Below are 15,052 nucleotides of genomic sequence, written 5' to 3'. Positions count from 1 at the left end.
AGTTTGGGAACTACTAGACCCACAATGCCAAGTCACAGAACAGCCTGTTGGGAGCAGTAATAAAAGGGACAGCGCAGCCATCTTTCGGCCTCTCCGGATGCCATTCAACAACCAGCAGGGTGGTCTCTGTCTGTGTGACAAAGGACTGTGGCCTACTCGGCGCAGATTGGGATTGCCAGCCTCTGCGGGACTTTGGGACACAGTCCCGTCAGCTCAGCAAGCAGATCAGTGTGCAGCACCAGGCCACCTGGAAGTTTCCTGCATCTCAGCTTTCCGGAGGAGCGGTACATCCAGGAGGAGAGTCTGGACGGAGCCTCACAGCCTCTGGGTCTATTGTGGTGAGAGGGCACCTGCCCATTTCAGTAGAGTGCACTATTTGCTGAGTGAGTGATTTACAGACTGCTGGTAAGACTTGTAGTCCCACAGAAGTGATCTTACATATTCACAGGCCGCATACAGCTGAACTCTAGGGATTATTATTACCTGTGCTATAAAGTCAGTATTGTATTACACTCATTGATAAGGAGGAAGTTTCACAAGAGCTCTATTTCTTCAGTTAAATAGTTATCAGCGCATCGTTTATTGTACAGTTTGGTTTCTTTCTGCTTCCCTGTTGGATTACAAATACTTCAGTTTAAACTACAGGCTAGCTGAAGGTACCTGGAGAAAGGGAACTCTCATCATCTTCTGCAAAGCCTCGCAGCTCTACTTTATAGTTTGAACATTGAATTACCACCTGGGGGAGCCCTTGAGTACAGGTTAAAAAATGCATAGTATTATTAAATGTGAGAAATATTGTACTGCAATTTGGTGTGTGTATTGAGGCTTCAGTGGGAAGGTGTTTAACCACTTTCAGACCGGACCAATTTGCTGGTCAAAGACCAGACCACTTTTTGCGATTCGGCACTGCGTCGCTTTAACTGACAATTGCGCGGTCGTGCGACGTGGCTCCCAAACAAAATTGACGTCCTTTTTTTCCCACAAATAGAGCTTTCTTTTGGTGGTATTTGATCACCCCTACGGTTTTTATTTTTTGCGCTATAAACAAAAATAGAGCGACAATTTTGAAAAAAACGCATTATTTTTTACTTTTTGTTATAATAAATATCCCCCAAAAATATATAAAAAAAACATTTTTTCCCTCAGTTTAGGCCGATACGTATTCTTCTACATATTTTTGGTAAAAAAAATCGCAATAAGCGATTATTGATTGGTTTGCGCAAAAGTTATAGCGTTTACAAAATAGGGATAGTTTTATAGCATTTTTATTAATCATTTTTTATAAAAAATTTTTACTAGTAATGGCGGCGATCAGCGATTTTTATTGTGACTGCTACATTGTGGGGGACCCATCGGACATTTTTGACACATTTTTGGGACCATTGTCATTTATACAATAATCACTGCTATATAAATGCAGTGATTCCTGTGTAAATGACACTGGCAGTGAAGGGGTTAACCAGTGGGTGGCAGTGTAGGGGTTAAGTGTTCCTAGGGGTGTGTTACTAACTGTGGGGGGGTTGAGCTTTCATTTAGTGAACACTGATCTCTGCTCCAATCACATGGAGCAGAGATCAGCGTCACTAGTTGCTAGGCAGAATGGAGAAATGTTATGGTAAATATATTTTATGGTTTGTCATTACTGTGTTTCTCTCTATTGCTGGGTCTCACACTAATATTACCAAGCAGGTGTGCCAGAGGGATTGAGACCGTTCTTGGGGTTGAGAGGCAGGGTGCAGAATCAAACATTCATTAGCAGCTCCTACGGGGGAAGGGCTACAGGATGTTTTTAACTGAGACCTCTATTTTTATGAATATTATAGAACCAGTTTGATACTGATATCTTTGCTAACTATCAAAACCAAATACCAAGGAATTTGTTGTATACCCTAATAGTGTAAACAAGCAGTGAATACTTCTTAGCACATTTTAAAAGGTGGTCTCTGCAGTGGCCGCACGTCCTCATCCTCCAGCGCCCGGCTGGGTGGGAGCTCCATCCACTCTGCCTGCATCAGCAGACTTGCCAGATTATCTCCCTGCGTCCTGAAGGGAAAATTCCGCCTTATCCACCACCTGTCCTATCCTTCTGGCTCCTCGGTCAATGACGGCATTGACCAGGAGGAATCCAGGGTCCATTACGCCTCTTTCGACAAGGTGCTTCACTTGATCAGCGCTGTTGGTCCGTCCGCTCCTCAGAATGCTTCCATCTGCTAGGATGCTACTTTCAAGGAAGCTAATTTTTTTAAATGTGCCTTCCCATGGGAAGTTTGTGTTAATTCTTTGAGCTCTTCAGTAGTTTCCTTGAATGGGTAGTTTTTTTATATTTATTTCTATTTTTTATTCTTTTTACAAAATTCTTTTTGCAAATATTTTCGTGTTTTAATAATAATAAAAAATCCCAACTCTTATCATTTTTTCCACTATTATTAATTTTTATCCATATACCCATAAATTAAACTTTCCTTCACAATGGCCAAGTTCCTGCATAGTCACACGCACAATAATAATATGCAGCAAGCCTGCAGCACATAGCTTATCAACACCATGCCCTGGTCGTAATAGTCCCGCCCCACAGGGTGGCACCCTAACTCGATCAACCAATCAGAACTGCCTTTTCCCTATTTGACCACTTCCAATATGGTGGTCGAGATGCCTGATGAAGGAGCACGCATGCTCCGAACGCGTGCAACGTAAACGTAACGAACGTCATCGCAGTGCGCCCCCACGACCAACGAACGGACCTCCCTGACGCTGCTACACTGGGCCGTGCGACGCTGGGAACCACCGGCGCCACCGGACGAAAGATACAGCTGAATGAGAAACCGCTTCTCCTTGGGAGCCCTGCGATGTCCCCCAGAGACCTTTTTAAAACGTGATGTGCCTGAAACTTTCTGGTAGAGAGTGAGTGTATTACTTTACAATTAAATATCTGTGATCTAAAAATACTGCACTTAGATTGGCGCTGTTTTTTCTTCTGTTTGTATACTTTCAAGGAAGCTAATTTTTTTAAATGTGCCTTCCCATGGGAAGTTTGTGTTAATTCTTTGAGCTCTTCAGTAGTTTCCTTGAATGGGTAGTTGTTCAGGTGGCTGGATTGCCTTCTGTATTGCACTACTTGGATGACTTCCTCTTTGTTGGCCCAGCTGACAGTGGTCGGTGTCAGCGGATCCTGTCTGTTTTTCAGGACACCTGCAAACGGTTTGCCATTCTGCTGTCAGCTGACAAGAACGAGGTCCCTGTGATGGTTTTAGCCTTTTTGAGCATAGAAATAGACACGTGGCAATGTTTTTTTTGGTTACCCAGTAATAAACTGGCCAGGCTCCTCTCCCTGGTCCGCTTGGCAAAAGGGGCTAAAAAACTGCAGTTGAAACAGCTTCAGTCCTTGCTGGGTCACTTGGTCTTTGCCTGTACAGTCATCGGCATGGGGTGGGCTTTCAGTAGACGCCTAGCGTGAGCCATGAATGGGGGTGGCTGCCCTCTACCATTATATCTGTATCACCAAACCAATGCGGGCTCACTTTGGGATATGGCTATCCTTTCTCCAGTCCTACAATGGCCAGTCTGGTTGGCTGCTGGAGGAGGTACATAACTCATAGCTGGAGCTATACACTGATTCCGCAGGCTCCTGTGGTTTTGTTGCCTTTTTCCAGGCAAAGTGGTCTACTGAGTGTTGGCCAGCCTCATGGGCCCGCATGGATTTATTGTGCAATCTCACCCTGCTGGAGCTCTGATTTCCGCTTTTTGCTAGATCGACCTCCTCTGGGGGCGTCACTGTCCCCGTGGACATGGGTGTCGAACTGTCGCATGTGGGACGAATGGGTCCAAGTGTCGGGCAGTGAGTTTCTAATCTCGTCTTCAGGTGAGGCTTTGTTTTCTTATCTTGTTTATTTTCTGCAGAAAGGTTCTTCTGGTTCCACGGTTTCGTCGACTATGTCTGCATTCTCCTTTTGGTTTCAGCTCCTTGAGTGGGAAGACATCACGAAAGCGTTTCCTGTCTGACGGGTCCGGCGGGGTTGGAGATGTGCTACTCATTCTCCCGATTCTTGGCACCCGGTTTCCCTCCCTATTCTCTCCCGTATGCTTTCCCTGTTGCTGTCCATGTGCTTCTCTACGTTTGAGACTCTTTTGTTCCAAGTGGCCTTCTCTTGGGCGTTTTATCGGGGCTTTTCGCATCAGCGAAATGGTTTTGAAGTCCACATCCTCGGCGGGGGGTGTTCTGACGGAGGATGTAACCTTCTATAAGCGATGCGTGTCAGGTTTTGTTGTGTGCATCAAAAAACAACAGCTTTGGCAAAGGCAGAAGGGTTGTTTTGTACCCTTGTAGGGGTCCCTTTTGCCCTGTTTCGATGGCCGCAGGCCGTCCCCCGTCCCCTACTTTCCCTGTCCATGCCAATTCCTCCTCTCTTAGCAGGTTCCAATTTTTGCGTGTTTTCCATTGCTGCCTGTCAGAAACCATGAATCAAACTGAGACAGAAGCACACAAAGCAAGTCTTTAACAGGAACACAGGAGAGCACCTCTAGAGATGTGACCAAGGCAAAGGCAGAGATCATCTGGACTGGACGGCTTAAGGCAGGACTGACGAGCAGGATCATCAACAGGTGAGTCACTGTGGAGAGATAGGAGTTGGCAATTAGCCGACAGCTGAGCGTCCAACTCAGAGAAGGAAGGGATGGGCCAGGTCTGACACTGCCTTGAGAAATTAGGCCTCCCTTCGTGTGATTTTGCGACCCACTCTTTTCGCATCAATGCTGCTACCGCTGCTTCTGGTATGGGTTTCTCCGATACGGAACTCCAGCGTTTGGGTAGGTGGGAATTGTGTTGTTTTTCTTTGTACGTCTGCCCACACCTGTTTTAATTTTCAGGTTGTTACCGGGCTATAATCTGGATTGCTGGAGATTCCTTGGCTTGGGCTCGGTGGGTTGCGTTGGCCTGAAGTTCTTCCAGAGTGTTTGCACCTTTGTTTCTAGCCCCATCATCTTGATTCTTCATGCTGGAGGGAATGACGTGGGTTATACACGTTCCATAAACTTAATCTCCGCTATCAAGCGAGACATCGCGCATTGCTATGCAGTCTATACCAATTTGGTTCTCATCTGGTCTTAAATCGTGCCTCACTTGCTATGGGTCTGGGAAATACCTGGCCCCATCTGGTTCCAATGGGCCCAGGTATTTCCCTGGCCCCATCTGGAATGATTCCTGGGTTAATGCCCAGGTCGCCAAGTTTGTTCGGCAAATCGGGGGGGGGGGGGGGGGTTTGCAATCCGGCACAAGGATTTGTAGGGTGCTAATGATGATCTGCTGAGATCAGATGGCTTTCACCTTAAAGAGGAAGTTGACCCTGATGAGTTTACTTCCTCTTTGATTCCCTGCAAAGGTAAAGCATAATGGGCTACTATGCATCGCATAGTAGTCCATTATGTGTCACTTACCTGACACAGGAGCCAGCGAAGTCACCGCTGTCCCCTGTAGTCCGGCGCATCCATCTTCTCGGTGGGTCTCCTGCTCCGCCGCTGTCATTCGGTGAAGCCGCGATGACATCACTCCCGCACATGCGCACGGGAGCCGCCGCTCACGGCATATCGCCGTTGATCGCAGCATGCTCAGTGCGCCTGCGCGCTGCTGTCTACGGCGCATGCGCCATAGACAGCGGTGCCTGTCTTTCGGCAAAATATCTCCTAAACTGTGTAGGTTTAGGAGATATTTCTTGGACCTACAGGTAAGCCTTAATCTAGGCTTACCTGTAGGTCAAAGTTGGTTGTAAGGGTTTACAACCACTTTAATGACATTGGGTTAGACATCTTCAACCTTGGCCTGCAGCGTGGTGTGGAACAGGCGCTGGCTGCGTTGGCTCGCCTGTCAGCCATCTACTGATGAGCGTATGGCGGTTTCTTGACCTTGCCATCATTTAAAGTTGCTGTAATGGGCTATGGCTTTGATGAAAAAATTGGAAGTAGGCTGTCTGTCCAGCACTTATGGTAAGGACAGGGCCCCCACCTTTTGGAATTGCATGCTCGCAAGTTCCACTGTGACTGGCGCTGGTTAAATGTGTTCACATGTTATGTGTTGGAATTTAATAAAGCTGTGGCCTTGCCCTTTCCAACCTAATGGTTGTAATGCCCCGTACACACGACCGGACTTTCCGGCAGACTAGGTCCGACACTCTTCCCGACTGACTTTCAGCTGAGTTCCGACAGACTTTTCGAACGAATGGAATTGACTAAGTCTGTTCGTTTTAAACGTGATGACGTAAACGCGACTAAACAAGGAACTTCAATAGCCAGTAGCCAATAGCTTCCCTTGCATCGTATTTGGTCTATCGGACCAGCACACAGACTAATGGTTTTCACGATTTTAGTCCCTCGGATTGAGTCCATCGAATAGATTTGAGACATGTTCTATTTCTAGGTCTGTCTGATTTTTTTTTTTCGAAAAACGATCGGACTAGTCCACACATGATCGGATTGTCCAACGGACTAATCCCTTCGGACCTAGTCTGCCGGAAAGTCTGGTCCTGTGTACGCAGCATTAGTGTTTTATTTAATGGGGTGAGGGGTTTTTGATCCTATTATGTTACATTTAATTTATACCTAGGCCCATTGTGCCTCAGTAGTCATGTATAGAGGCTGCTGTAAGCTCTTTTGCTCCATTTCCCATGTGAAAGCTCTCTAAATAAATAGCAGCTGTAAAAGGGTAAACATCATCTATATGAGAGTCTTAGCCAATAGACTTGATCAAGGCCTGCCAGCACATATCATTGCAGAACAGGTGGGATTTGGATTGAGCTGATAGGCCAGTAACAGTATTGAAAGGCTTATGCACCTAAAACATATTCCTAACACAAGACAAACAGCTTTGATGTTGTTTTCTTTAGATATCAGAAAAGACTTTGACTGGGTGTCATGGAACTGTTTATTCTATGTTTTGCATAAATGGGGCTCTTAAACTGTTTCCTCACCTGGGTTTATTCACTCTACCACACGCCACAGGTTTTTATCAAGTAATCAGACTTCTCACCCATGTTCTTCATCCTTTACAGTACTCGTCCAGGATGCCTATTCTCACCCCTGTAGTTTATTTTGGCCATAGAACTTCTTAGCCTTTCCTATAGCTGTTGCTGGTTACCATCATAAGCAATGCCTTTCCGCAAATGATCTAATATTGTTTTTGGAAAACCACATCACCTCTCTCTCCAACTCTTTTAAGCTACTACAAACCTTCACCTCTCTCTCTCTGGCCTTCATATAAATAGTGTCCCACACCTAAGTAGCTACTGTTAGTCACCCAGATAGCGCAACTCTCCCTCCTTCATGCCTTTGTCCACGTCTGAGTACATTTGGAGGCCTACTCCACCTCCCTGATAAATGTTGCAAACTTTCCCTGGCTTCAACCTCATCATAGACAAAATCTCCTCAACTAACTAACAAAGCATTCCCTAAAAACCTTCAACGACAACAAATATTCTTGAAAATTACTGTAATAAAAAATGTTTTATTCGATGGCAAAGCTGTTCAGATCCGTAAATATTACAAATTAATATACTGAGACATCTACTAAGATGGATTTTGTTGGATCTCCTCCCTGAAGGAAATCTGTGATAGTTTTGGATAAATTATATCTTATGTTTTATTTTAGTTTGTAGGTTTTTATGTTTAATCTATGTTTATTAACATGTTTTCTGTTAGCCCTTGTACAATCTTTCGGATTTTGTCCGACTGGTTTGTGTCCGAAGCTGTTGCATACACACGGTCGGACAAAGTAGTTGGAAAATCCGATGTTCAGAACGTGATGACGTTATTTCGTTACGACGGGACTACGTTCAGGCTAGAAGCCAATAGCTTTGATGTAGGAATTTGATCTGAGCATGTGTGGCACTTTGTCCGATCGGAATTCTCTAGACATGATCGGAGTATGTCCGATCGGAGCATTTTGTCGGAAAACTTTACCAACAAGTTGGAAAACTTGGTCCGTCGGATACTCCGACAGAAACAGTCCGATGGAGACCACACACAGTCGGAATATCCGACAAAATGGTCCGTTCGGACACACCGTGTGTACAAGGGCTTATAACAAGTTCACATACAAAAGGGAACGTAAGGATCAGATATCCATTTACATTACATCTCAGTGAAAGTAGAATAGATATGCTGATATATACACGTAACAAAAGATGATAGGGTAGTTCCAAATAGGTAAATAACAAAGAAGCGTAACTACTGTAGTAAGTGGGTATTGATGCAGTCAAAATCCAGACAGATACACATAATAAAGTCTCACAAATGTAGCGCTACCCCCGTAGGGGCTGCTAAGTGTTGTGGCCCACCTGTCATCCTGTCCAGCCTAGCATTCACTTCCCAGTCACTTTTGAGATAATGAACAGTCCATGTGCTTGTTTTGTATTTTTATTTAGGGAATATAACTTGGATGGGGAAAAGGAATATATAGGATGCCCAGAAAATTATGGAACAGTCAGCTGATGAATGGTATAGCAATCAATTAGCAGATTGTATAGCAATCAAATGGGATGAACTATATACACCCTTTGTACATATCACTATTCTAGATGCTTCCTGCACAACTTGCTTGCAGACTATTACTCTCTCTCTCTCTTCCTCCTGCACAGCTCTTTACTCCCAGGAGCAGATAGCACATTTTAGGCCTGAAAATGGCTCAGCCAGACCTCAGCAAACACCCTTTACAGGCAAGGACCATGGGCCCCTATGGTGTAGCAAAAAATAGAAAGTCTTTTGTGCTAGCTGTCCTACAGATGAACTACTGCTCCCAGTCCTCTCAGGCATGTCGCCCCAGTCCTCCTGACTGTGCATGTCACTCATCAGCCCTCCTGGCTACACCTGGTGGTTCCCTCCTGAAGACTTGCCCAGCAGTAGTAGCTCCTGCTGTCCTCTCATGCTCCTCCCGTGCCTCCTGTCCAGAACCTTCACGCTTTCCTGAAGGACTCCGTCCGGCACCCAAGGTCACATACCCCCAGGCTGGGGAGCTCCCTCAAAGGCCCCCGACAGCTTAGTACTCCATCCTCAGTTCTTCCACCTGACAACTCCTTCCTAGCTGGGCTGACTCTATTCCCCAACCATTTCAGGTTGGGGATTGGTCAGGGCTCCTTAGAACACCCCAGGAAGCTCCACCTCTCCTTTCCTCCTCTCTTTCTAGAATCCTCTAGAAGAAAGAGGGAGGTCTCAGTGAAGCTGCCTGTGAGTCTCTAGCTGCTAACTCTGAGCCACTCCCAGCCTACACAAACCGAAACCTGTCAGCCAGGCCTGCCTACATTTACCTACGCTACACAACAAAAATCTTATTCTAGCACCTACCTAAGTAGAGGATGCTGCACATTAAACCAAAAATATAAGAAACAATAAACGTCAGTCACACAAAGAGGGGTGTCGATGAATCCTAGATTTTTTGTGTTGCTAGATATATTTTGTATAAGTGTGTTAATATGAGAAAAGAACCCTGTAGAGGAAGCTATCAGAACTGTAGGAAAAGTATAGAGCAGTTTGGGAAACATGTCCAGACGTTCATGCAACCAAACCAAGAAGCTTGTAAGTTTTAAAAGGATAATTTTATTTTTAAATTATTCAAGCTTACCAGCCCTCCACGCATCGCTCTTCTTAACTCCTTGTAAATAACGCAGAAGTGGCCTCGTGGCCTATAGGGAGAAGGCTGCATTTTTGCTTTACCACCTGGCCTCACTGGGTCAGTAGAGGACAGGATCACTGCTTGTCCCAGAGTAAGTTGGTATTGAGGTATGTACAAAAGGATATAAATAGTACATTTACCATTTAGCAATATTACATTCTCCTCTGTCTTCTCTTCGTCATTGATGCCATCCTATGCCTTCTCTATAGTGATTACATGTTATGGTAAGGCTGTGGGCCACCCCAACTAGCAGCACACATGAAATGGAATGCACACCCAGGCAGTCAAAAGACTACAAGAAGATGATGCCATGTTGTAGACCAGCCTTTCTCAAACTCGGGTTCATGGAAGCCTAGGGTTTCTCCTGAGGTTGCTTGGGGTTCCTTGAGCAACGAGCAATAGCAAATCGATCTCATACTTACACTGACTACCAATTGCAGAGGCATGTCTACACTATTAGCAGACACCAAAAATGGTACTGTCTGTGTTTTCTTTTTTTCTGTTATTTTTATTAATTTGATTTCAAAATTATTACTTCAGGTGTTGTTATATAGTGTGGGAGGGTGTAAAAAATGATTGATGTAAAATAGGTTAGGCATGCCATATAACGTTTCTTATATTTAAAATGTTCTACAATGTAGTGATCATGCTAACGTACCATGAACTTTGGGTATAATTATTTTTAGCAAGCGTTCTGAGACCTGTAAAATCTTTCAAGGGTTCCTAAGCGCTAAAAAGGTTGACTAAGGCTGTTGCAGATAAATATATGATGTAATGGATGTGGGGCTTTGACACCTGAAGACAGTAATACTGCTGTAATCAAACAACCATCAACCATCTTTGATGTGCTAACATGAACATATTACTGATGCCTGTATGTTTCTGTCCAGATAGCATGTTAAATTATTAATATGATTATGATGGATTGATTACAATTGCATGTGGAAGTAAGTGGGATATATTAAGCAGCAAGTAAACATGTTGTCCCTGAAGTTGAGGCATTGAAAGCAGTACAAAAATGGTTATCTCAATTTGTTGTGTATGGCGTTGTGTAGCTGCAGACTGGTCAGGGTGTCCACGCAGACCCGTGTTCACAGCCAAAAGTGCCTACAATGGGCACCTGAGCATCAGATCTGGATCATGGAACAATAGAAGAAAGTGGCCTGGTCTGATCAATCAAGTTTTTTTTTTTGCATCATGTAAAAGTGCGTCGCTTACCTAGGGAAGAGATAGTGTGATGTTTTGAGCAATAATCTCCTGGGAAACCTTGGATTCTGCCATTAATGTAGAGGTTATTGTGACATGTACCACCTGCCTAAACATTGTTACTGACAAAGTACATGGAAACGGTATTCTCTGATGGCAGTGGCCTCCTCCAGCAGGATAATACGCCCTGATACATTGCAAAAATGGTTCAAGAATGGATGGAGGAACACAACAATGAGGTGTTGACTTCAAATTCTCCAAACCTCAATCAAATTGAGCATCTGTAGGATGTACTGGGAAAACAACTGATCCATGGAGACCCACCTCACAACTTACTGGACTTAAAGGATCTATTACTGACGACTTGGTGCCAGATACCACAGCATTCCTTCAGAGGTTTAGTGAAGTCCATGCTTCTTTGCACTACAAATGCACTGCAAGTGCACTTGAAAGTGCAGTCACTTTAGATCTGAGGGGGACATGCAGGGCTTGAGTCCTGCTGGAACGGCGTTCCTGTACTTTTTCCATAGCAGGAATGCAGTTCCCTTTAGCAGTACTGGCTTTGAACAGGGGCAGGCTGAGCCGGGAAGGCAGTTTGCTGCGCTGCATTCCGGGAGTTGTAGTTCGGACCACGCTCAAGTTCCTGGTGGCGGTGAGTGGAGACTGGAGAGAACTGAGCAGCGCAGGACGAAACTACAACTCCAGAGTCCCAAACACCGGCTGTGAGTGTCCCGGGGTAATGGCAAACCTCGTAGAATCGGCATGCCTGGTGTGTGATGTCACAGGTGTGCCCCATTCCACTCTCCTTCCCAATTTCTCCTCCTTCACCCCACTGCCGCACACATCTCCACTACTACCGATACCACCTAGCCTCCACTCTACGGGGCCACCGCTGCCACCTCATGGTCAACGAAGGAACAGCACCACACTGCTGACAGGTCAGTTGAGATCTCACCAGCCCTCACTCTTCCAGGAACTGGAAATTACTGGAGGCGGGGGGGGGGGGGTGAAGCGGGCAGAGAACATTACTGGGGGGGAGTGAAGGGGACAGAGGACATTACTGGGGGGGGGGAGTGAAGGGGACAGAGGGCACTGCAAGGGTGAACTCTGTGGACCCTGATGTAACGGCGATATACACACATTTTGTATTTTTGAGTTGGGGTGTGGGGGGTCTTGGGTGAGTTCCCATATTTTTTTTCCCAGGACTTGACCCCTGGGAACATAAGGAAAATAAGAAACAGCATTTTTGCTTGTACATGATTGAATTATAAAATCAGCAGAGCTTCCCCTCATTTCAAATCTTCCCCTCAGATTGACATCGACTGCACTTCCAAGTGCACTTTCAAGTGCACTTGTAGTGCAGATTGGCTTTTCCTTTAGTAAATCAACCCCTATATTACCAAAAGTAATGGGACACCTGCCTTTACAAGCACATGAACTTTAATGGCATCCCAGTCTTAGTCCGCAGAGTTCAATATTGAGTTGGCCCGCCCTTTGCAGCTATAACAACTGTCCACAAGGTTTAGGAGTGTGTCTATGGGAATGTGTAAACATTCTTTCAGAAACACCTCTGTGATGTCAGGCACTGATATGGACAAGAAGTCCTGGCTCTCAGACTCCGCACTAATTCATCCCAAAGGTGTTCTATCAGGTTGAGGTCAGAACTCTATGCAGGCCAGTCAAGTTCCTCCACCCCAAACTCACTCATCCATGTCTTTATGGACCTTGCTTTGTGCACTGGTGCGCAGTCATATTGGAACAGGAAGGGGCCATCCCCAAAATGTTCCCACAAAGTTGGGAACATGAAATTTTCCAAAATGTCTTGGTATGCTGACGCTTTAAGCGTTCCCTTCACTGGGACTAAGGGGCCAAGGCCAACCGCTGAAAAACAACCCTACACCATATCCCCCCTCCAACAAATGATTTGGACCAGTGCACAAAGCAAGAAGAGTTGAAACTGTTGAAGCTGCAAAGGGTAGGTCAAACTCAATATTGAACCCTACGGACAAAGACAGGGATGACATTAAAGTGCATTTAAAGGCAGGTGTCCCAATACTTTTAGTAATATACGTATACTGCTTGTATTTCCAAAAGATGTTAATTATATAGTTGAAATAAACCTTCATTCTAAAAGCAGATTCTTTGTTTACTTGCATTGCAAAAACCACTGGAGCACGCTATCACCAGTGAGCTTGCACTGTCAACACGAGCCATCACAGCAGTTGGATTGGTTTCAGGTCCCATTCAGCTTGAGTTGCCTACATGTGTCATTGCACAGAATGGTTGTGCACAGTGTAATCCTTGGGAGGAGAAATGTATACGCAGCTCAGCTGTGGCTCCATTGAGACACCACTCGCAATGAAGCCACTGCAATACCATGCTTAGCTTTAAGTGTCGCTTTGTTTTCGTTTTTAATATTACAGTTTAAAAACACTTTAATGATTACAGACTTGCATTTATTTGTGTCTTTAATATCTACCTGGAGTTCTGCTTTAAATATTAGACATCATTCTAAATATGAATACTTTGCTAGTGTTTTTAAATTGGAGCCATCAGGGCCTCATGAGAAATCTTTTTCTAAAATTGCATTGGGATTGTTATCTGCACAGTCTACCATAAAATATATACTTTCTTCAATGTAAAACATAAACAGTAGTTCTATTTTATAAATCATGAAAGGACAGTAGCAGGTTGCTTGAAAAAAACTGTCCTAAATATAAAATTTTATTGGGCAGAAACTCCAGACACCACCTACCACCAAGAGCACATGCGTAGTATAGTACAAAGCATAGTACAATGTATAGAAGATGAAGAGTTGCTGGTGGTAGGAGGCATTAATGTTATCTACAATTCCAAGAAGCATAACTAAAGCTGGCCATACATGGATCCCTGCTGAACCAGCCAAGATTCAAACTATCTATGAGCAAGCTGATTGGACCTAAGTCGATCCATCGATCTAATTGGGTACAACCAGCCTGTTGGATATTTTACATAGCCACTAGCAGTAATCATTGTGTTCTGCTGCCAAGGAAGGTTCTCCACAACCCCCCTTGCCAGCAGAACACGGTAGCTCTGCGGGTAGCAATTATCTATCTATTCACCCATGGTGTAAAAAAAGATAATCAAATCATCTATAGGCTTCTTAAAAGGTCCATGGCTATTCAGGTCTCCTACTCCATTGATGGTATCTGTTACCCCATGCCAAACAATGTGGAGGCGAGGGCTGGTCCACAACATATAAATGAAGGATCTGGGTTCCATTTGACATCTATAACACTCATCTCTAGATAAATAACAGAAATAACAGTCATAGTGTGGTATAATAGGCTCACTTCTCTAGGTGAACTGTCTCTCCTCCTCTAGTAAATGAGCCAACCATTCTCAATGACACATACCCGCTGGAAACAGCAGAACCCACCTACATCAGGCTGGTAAACGCAACTCAACAGATCAACAGCACATTCATAATTAATTAAAAGGTGAAATGATAATATGTTAATATGAACACTGTTTTTGCTTTATAGACCCCCACTCTTCCCCAGTAGTAAAGTGGTATCAGGATTCTGTGGAGCCCTAGGGTTCCTCTAGAGTTGGCTGGGGTTCCTCTAGCAATTAGCAATTTCTGACTTTTAGATAAGTAACTTAGACCATTCATCTATTTAGCTGTCTATAACGGGGGGGGGGGGGCTATTGATTGACTACCACTGTAATAAGAATTCTTCCTATTGACCACAATTGTATCCCCTCTCCTAATGACTACCAACATAAAGGAATCCTTCTCCTACCGATCCCCTATCTAAAGGCAGGTACATGCTATAAGAAAATGAGGTGAATGAACGTCCGGTTTTCCTCAATGTTTCACAGCAAGTTGGAACCCGAGGATGGAAATAATACATGAAAATTCTTGTACAACAAAGGCTTTTTTTTTTTTGTTGTTTCTGATCATGCGCAGTCTTTCAAATCAGATTTTTCTCGGACAAAAACCAGTACAAAAACAGTACACATTAAATTAAAATTGTTCGTTCTGTTCGTGTACGGGAAAGAAATTTGAGTTTTTCTCTTCGGAAATTTTCATTTGGAAAGCCAGATTCAGATGTAGAAAGTTGTGTACACACCATACGAAAATAGTACAATCATCCAATTAATTTGTATACAATGAGACAGGCCCTTGACCTACATAGTTGATGGTTGATC

This window comes from Lithobates pipiens, unplaced genomic scaffold, assembly GCF_037356315.1.
Source record: "Lithobates pipiens isolate NorthernLeopardFrog02 unplaced genomic scaffold, aLitPip1_a1.2 Scaffold_8, whole genome shotgun sequence".
Taxonomy (NCBI): domain Eukaryota; kingdom Metazoa; phylum Chordata; class Amphibia; order Anura; family Ranidae; genus Lithobates; species Lithobates pipiens.
The sequence above is the reverse complement of the archived record's forward strand: the minus strand, read 5'-3'. Positions refer to the sequence as shown.